Below are 6,000 nucleotides of genomic sequence, written 5' to 3' on the forward strand. Positions count from 1 at the left end.
GGCACGCAGGGCCCTGCGACCCGTAACTCAGCTACTTAGAAGCCGTCACATTCCATATAAATGGGGCTTTCCCTTCAGCCTCTTGGCTAAACACAATTATGATTGGGTGCCTCTCAGATTGCCGGAAGAGGTGCCGACATTCCTCAGAAGCCTTGACTTGCCACACACACAAGTGGCTGACTGGATTTTGGGACCTTTGGAGCAGAGACCAGGCCCCATGCAGCAAAGAGTAGCAAGACGTCGCAGGGAAGAGTCGCCGAACAGACCACCGGCCCGCAGACAACTAAACCCAGCACTGCCGAATGCATAACACTGACACCTGTAAGCCGCAAACGAAAGAAGAGGTCCTTCTTAACCGCTGTGGGGGTACACAGAACCATGAAGATCAGCTGTCCGATCTATCCAGATAAGTACACTGGGACACGTAGACACTTGACAACTAACAGACTATGACTAACTGACATACTCCCGCATGGAACTCATCCTTTCATCGGAAAAGGAAGGCAAAAGAAATGGACAGATTCACTAGGACCAGCAGCTATGAGACTGACGAACCCACGATTGCATATTACCGAAAGAGACACTCTCAACAGGCCCACGGGAACAGACAGAGGACTGAGACGACCTTTGGGGTGGGGGGAGAAAGGGCAATGGGAGTGTTGAATGTGTTACAGGGGTCATGGAGGTAGAGGAGAGGGAGGATGAGGGTACACACCACCAGCTTAGGGTACTTATAGAAGAGATGGGGGGCTCGGTGAGGGGAGAGTGAAGTAGCAGGGGAAGGGGAAGGAACAAAATGGGAGGCAAAGCCCAGCGAGGATTGGAGGGAAAAGAACTGAAGGTAGAGTAAGGTTAGACGGACGAACATACAGTATACGTCTATACAACACCCAAAAAAAAAAAAAAGGGTTGGGAGAGACGAAAGGCGCAAGCAAAAGAGGGTTCAAGGAGGTTGACCCCCTATAACCATGAGCTCCTACTGTACCAGATCAAACCCGGGCGGATATAGCAGGGTCATGAGCCCCCGAGGGAAAACAAACACAGACCAGGGTGATATCAAACTCCCAACGAGGGAATGCAACACGGGACAAGCAGACGCTTGCCAACGCGAGCCCCAGACACGCACCAACAAGACCACTAGTAAAGACGTGGCATATTAATACACGGCTTAACCTCGCCCCCCACCCTCTAGACCGACAGCTCACTGAGCGACTGTACATCACTACATATACCTACGACAACACGGACAGTTATAGATAGGAGAGGCCAACTCAACTCACTATAGACACTGATGACCTAGATCCCATGGGAGGTGCTCACGATATCTCAGAACTGGCACTCATATAGTGCACGCACGTAGCAATACACCAAGTGGGCGGGGAGACACACCAGTCACCTAGAAGTAGACATTTATCACTTCTCCAGTTAAACACGGGCCACAACCTGACCTAGACCCGCGTATCCCAAGACTACTGGGGGAAACACGGCCGAAGCTGCCCCGGATAAAACCGGGAAGCGGTACGGCCTTGGTTATCCACTTAGTTACACGGGCTGCCCCCCCCGCCGACTTAGGGGTGGGAACGAAAACACACTAATCGACAAAACACACACCACACCCGCACAGATACCCGCAACAGACACACAAAACAGACACTAACTAACTCTAGCAAGAACACCAGGAAACACACCTCTACAGCCTAACCGAACCCAGGGTAGACCCTTGCTCCCCCCCCCCTGCCCTCGGACGCGGCGGCTCGCCGGGCGCGCTTGGGCTGCCCCTGGTGTTGGGGTCACGGGGACCCTGCCCTCACAGATCTTGGGACCACATCACTCCTGCAACGAGACAATGCCTACATGGCATACACCTCGCCACCACTGATCGTCGTAACACAAAACTGGAGGGGGCTGAACACCCTGGAGAAGAGAACGCATCTTCTGCGAGACCTTAAGAGACAACATGTCTCCATTGCCCTTCTACAGGAAACTCACCTAAAGGAGGAGGCTAATAGACTACTTAAGGATAGATACTATCCAGTTAACCACTATAGCAACCACCCCACGTCAAGAAAGGCGGGAACGGCTATCTTGCTTGCAGCTCACCTGCAATTTGAAATGGTAGAGGTACAGGGAGACCCAGGAGGCAGGTTCCTATTTGTAAAGGGAATGATCTCCGGGAAAATGTACACAATGGCTACCATATACACACTGAACACGGGACAGGCAAGCTTCCTCCGCAGGACACTCTCAAAACTGGCCAAATTCCTGGAAGGGATACTGATACTTGGAGGCGACCTGAATATTCCTCTGGATCCCAGTAGACACATCCATGGGACAGGGCAGCATGCTGAGCTCAGCGTTTAAGATCATTCACAGGTCCCTCAGAGACCTGAGGCTAGTAGATACATGGAGAACCCTGCACCCAGAGACTCGGGATTACACCTACTACTCAACGCTACACCGCAGATACACCCGTATAGACTACCTGTTTGTACAACAAGAGGGCCTCACGTACCTCAGAAAAGCAGATATCCAACCCACACCCTGGTCAGACCATTGTGCGACGAGGATAACTATGACGTCACCACTTTACTGCCCGGCTAGAACGTCATGGAGACTCAACGATGTGCTCCTCTTAGACATGCCGACTCGGGAAGAGATTATGACACACGTACACCAGTACTTCGAAGACAACACCACAGAAGGGGTGTCTGACATGACAATCTGGGAAGCGCACAAGAGCGTCATTAGGGGACACCTAATACAGATCACGACGTGAAAGAAAAAGGAAGCTGGCCACATTATAGAACGCAAACATGTCAGATACCAGCACCGCTCAAAGACCTTTTTCTATTTACATGCCAATAAAGGGGGAAGGCTGCTCGCCTGAATGCTAAGGGGCCCACAGAATAGGGCACAGGTACGGGCCCTGCGTACACGACAAGGTAGATTGATGCAATTCCCGAGATTGCAGAGGAATTTAAGTCATTCTATATGAGGCTCTATGACATCACTCAAGAAGGGGAGAGACAGACCCCTGAGGGAAAACAAGCAGACATAGTCAGATACCTACAGGATTTTCACTCCGAGGCCCTTACACCAGCTGAAGCGGAGGCCCTAAACGCCCCCATAACTGAAGAGGAAATACGGATGGCCCTGAAAGTGGCAAAAACAGGCAAGGCACCAGGCCCGGATGGGTTCCCGGTGGACTATTACAAGAAATTTGGTGGGGTGCTCATACCATGACTAGCGAAGGCATTCAACGACCTGCGGGAGGGTACAAACTTCCACAGAGAATCAATGGCTGCGACAATCACGGTGATCCCGAAACCTGGTAAAAACACAGAAGAGGTAGGGGATTAACGACCAATCTCCCTCATCAACACAGATGTTAAACTCTTCTCCAAGATCCTGGCTTCCAGACTGCAAACCTATATGCCCAGACTGGTACACCCAGACCAAACCGGGTTCATCCCGGGCAGGGAAGCCAGAGACAACACGCTCCGACTTTTCACAATCCAACACCTAGCAAAGCGCCTGCAGACAAAGCTACTCCTGTTCTCCACGGATGCAGAAAAAGCATTCGATAGAGTGGACTGGCTCTTCATGATGGAGACGTTGAGGAGAGTCGGAATAGGAGACGGGATTATGACCTGGATCGCAACACTCTACCAGCAGTCGAATGCAAGAGTATGAGTTAATGGAGCGCTAACAGACAGCTTCGACATCCGGAATGGCACCAGACAAGGCTGCCCACTATCACCTCTCTTATTTGCACTTACCTTGGAACCGTTTCTGGACCGAGTGAGAGAGACAACCGCAATAACGGGACTGAAATACAAAACTCAAGAGCATAAAGTAGCAGCGTATCCCGACGATATGATGTTTTTCTTAGACAACCCACTTGAAACTCTGCCACGGCTTATGGAGGAATTTCACATTTATGGAAAAGTTTCTGGACTGAAGCTAAACATTTCTAAATGTGACGCCATGAACATCACGGTGCCAAAGGGGAGTACGTACAACTGAAACAAAGGTTCCCCTTCCAATGATGTAAGGAGCGGATGAAGTACCTGGGGATATCGATCACAACTGAAGCAAAGGATGTATACACGCATAATTATGGGCCCCTTCTGGCCAACGTCCTGGGTGATCTTAAGAAATTGAATCACAACTACATTTCATGGCAGGGACGTATAGCAGCAATAAAGATGAATGTCCTGCCCAGGGTGTTGTATTTTTTCCACACCATTCCACGGATACTCCCTCTAACATTCTTCAAGACACTCCGGTCAGCGGTTCTTCAGTACATCTGGAGGGGTGAGAGAGCTAGGATTAGCCACGATAAATTGAGCCTACCAAAAACATGGGGAGGGCTTGCCCTACCAGATTTCGACAAATACTATCAAGCGACGGTCCTGCAACGTCTCAGGGAAATCCACACGAACGCACCTCACAAACGATGGGTCTCCCTCAACAGAGACATCGCGGACAACCGCCTATACTCACATATTTGGCTCAAAGAATCGGAGGCCACGAAGGACCTCGGGGAAGAGTCCCCCTATACACAGACGCTTAAAGCTTGGAATAGGATTAGAAAGGCACCATGCATCTCTCCGAAACCGAGCCCACTGATCCCCATCACCCACAACTCAGACTTAGGAGATGGCCTTCCCTCATCCACATGGCCAATGACATCTCAAGATGGCTTATATAAGAATAAAAAAGGTATAAACAATATACCAGCGAGTGGAGCGCTATAATGAATATTAATATAAATAATGAGGGGGTATACTCACACCTCCAACATAGTGATACAATGTGTCCAAATGTACATACAAAGTAAAACAACAAAAAGAGAGAATATAGTGCAGCTGGTTTACAAAAATAAAAAATGAATAATAGTAGCAATTGGTTGAAACCACTCACGTAGGTTGGAGCCTATAAGCTATTGGCTCCGTAAGTGACTCCTTTTTGCTCTTGAGGCAGCAACACACCCCTTTATCCCAAACGATGTTCTCCCGAAGATATGGAACAAGCAGAGAGAGAGAACCTCATAGGTGGTATTGTACAGATAGTGTATACAAAATAGTGAGATAGTAATGGTTATGCTCACCTTAGACAGAGCCTTGAATTCCTGGCTCTGAGGTTTGTTGGCAATATGCTAATTTATTGGGATAGCATTCCCCACATAGTGTTCCTGGAGGCTAGAAAGGACTATATGGACTGATATAAAAAAATAACGATTTATTGTAGAGATAAAAAATAATAAAAACAATATTAAGACTTCTCAAAAGCATATAAGCTAAATGGTAGAAAGTCCAAGTATAAAAGTCCAAACTCCAGCTAAACGCGTTTCACTCTTGTACGAGCTTCCTCAGTAGCTGTGAAGTAGCCTCAGGAATCTTCCACTTTATAAGTGTTCTAAAGTTAATTCGGATCCTCCCTTTGGGGTCACAGGGAGTGTGATTATCCAATCATAAGGTCAGAGTCTCTTTCAAATTTCTTATACTGATCACCTGTAGTAAAAAAGCTTACATTGGCTGAATTGCCTGTCAATCAATTAAAAAACTTGATTAGAACGAATTCTATTGGTGGTTGGATGGGGCTTTCTTTTTCAAATTTCTTATATTGATCACCTGTGGTAAAAAAGCTTGCATTGGCTGAATTGCCTGTCAATCAATTAAAAAACTTGATTAGAACAAATTCTATTGGTGGTTGGATGGGGCTGTCATGCATAGGCGTGCGCACGGGGTGTGCCGGGTGTGCCTGGGCACACTCTAATCCCCGCGGCACGCCTATGGATTGAGTCCTGCAGGAACGGAGTTCCTGCACTTTTTTTGTGCAGGAACACCGTTCCTGCAGGCACTCAGCGCCCCCTTCCTCCCCCCATGTCCCCCCCCATGCCGCGGCGAGGGAGCTGTGAGCTCTCTGCTCCCTCTCGCCGCGCGCTGCTTGCTGATGCTGGGAGCCGGAATATGACGTCATATTCCGGCTCCCAGC

Source organism: Pelobates fuscus, chromosome 3, assembly GCF_036172605.1.
Source record: "Pelobates fuscus isolate aPelFus1 chromosome 3, aPelFus1.pri, whole genome shotgun sequence".
NCBI classification, from domain to species: domain Eukaryota; kingdom Metazoa; phylum Chordata; class Amphibia; order Anura; family Pelobatidae; genus Pelobates; species Pelobates fuscus.